Consider the following 1,780-nt stretch of genomic DNA (forward strand, 5'->3'; position numbering starts at 1 on the left):
CCTCACCCTACAAAGTCAAGTATTCTATGGCAACCTCTTAAACCACGTACCCAAATAAATTATAAAGGGTTATGATTGTTACCGTCTATACATTTTTTTACTCTTACTTTTTATAGTAAATGTAATGGAGTTGTGAAAAATGTTGACTTCAAATAAGGGGTTGCCAACCTGCAATATTTGAGAAGCACTGATTTAGGGTATGTCTACACTAGAAAGTTGACCTATATTTGGCAGACTTACAGCTGTAGTCAAGCGTCACCAGGGTGGTGTTCTGCTCTATCCAATGTTGATAACAGTTGGCTGCGTGCATGTGTTCCCACTGCCTGCTGCCCTGGCTCTGCACAGATAGCTGGCGCAGCAGACCCCAAGAGAAATCCTAAGGACCACAGACTCTGATAAGGTATGAAGGCACCTCGTCGGGTTTATTGCCAAACGAAACACAGTCTCTAGCTCCCTGGATCAGCTGCCTACAGCTCTGCTAGTACATATATGCTCCCTGACAATGGACCGGCTCAGTCAGTGATGGGATTTACCATTGCCCCTATGCCAGACAAAGACAACCCCTCAGGAGTGCATTCTTATATACAGGTACAAAAAAGTTACAGCTCACTCCTGACATATTGAGGTACAACCCCTCGACGTAGTAAGGTGCTGCCTATTACCTTGTACATGTTGGTTTGATCAAAACAACCCCATCCATCATATTACCCTTTTGCCCCTGTCTTTAGGATGGGTCAGCTTGTTCCTTGTTATCGGTGTGGAATGTGCAAATATTGGAGTGTTCTGGTACCATCCTGGCACACGTTTATATCTCTAGTGTCCAGTACCTTTTAGGTATGTGTGTTTTTGAAACATCAGCCCTTTCCTTGCCAGATTCTGAGCAGGGCCTGCCTGCTGCTCACAGCTTAACTTGAAATGCATCCGATGAAGTGAGCTGTAGCTCACGAAAGCTTATGCTCAAATAAATTTGTTAGTCTCTAAGGTGCCACAAGTCCTCCTTTTCTTTTTGCGAATACAGACTAACACGGCTGCTACGCTGAAGCTTAACTTTGCTTTATGTTAATAAAGTCTTGACCGTTACTTTAGTTCAGGCCTTAGGCCTCCTACCAGGCTTCTGATACAAGGGTTTATGTTTCAGGGCCTCCTCTAACGACATTCTACATTACTACAACAGCCCCCGCAGTAATTTCTGCAGTGATTCACATGCAGCTACCCTCCTTGTGTCAGTGGTGCGCATCCTCACCAGGAGTGCTTCCACTGACCGAAGAAGGGAGCCAGTGGACTTGGGCTCATAGATTGGGCTGTGGGGCTGTTTCATTGCTGTGTAGACTTTCAGGCTTGGGCTGGAGGACCGAGCTCTGGGCCCTCTACCCCACAGGGTATCAACTCATGACTATACTTGGTTGTTGAGGTTTGTCCCTCTCCCCCACTGAGCCTGCCCTCATATGTAATATTGCCTGTGTCCTGAAGGTATTCTCAGTGTTGCCCATAAGGCTAGTAGTTGTGCGCTGGACCTGGCAGTAGCTGAGTGAAGGATGGGTTGACCCCTCTACCTATGAGCAGTGGTAGTTAGGGTCACTGACAACCCCAGGGAGACCTCACTTGACCCTCCAAGTTCAGATCCCAGGCTGCCCCTGCAGATCCCGGCTTACACAGTGAGAACAAGGCCAACCACGGATCACAGCAGCGTTTCCTTCCTCCGCTCGCTCATGGAGCCGGTCTACAGCTCCCTTCTTCCCTGCCGCTTTGCCCCCCGGCCCCCCGCTCCAGCCCAGGCCCC

The sequence above is a fragment of the Dermochelys coriacea genome, chromosome 4, assembly GCF_009764565.3.
Source record: "Dermochelys coriacea isolate rDerCor1 chromosome 4, rDerCor1.pri.v4, whole genome shotgun sequence".
In the NCBI taxonomy this organism is placed as follows: domain Eukaryota; kingdom Metazoa; phylum Chordata; order Testudines; family Dermochelyidae; genus Dermochelys; species Dermochelys coriacea.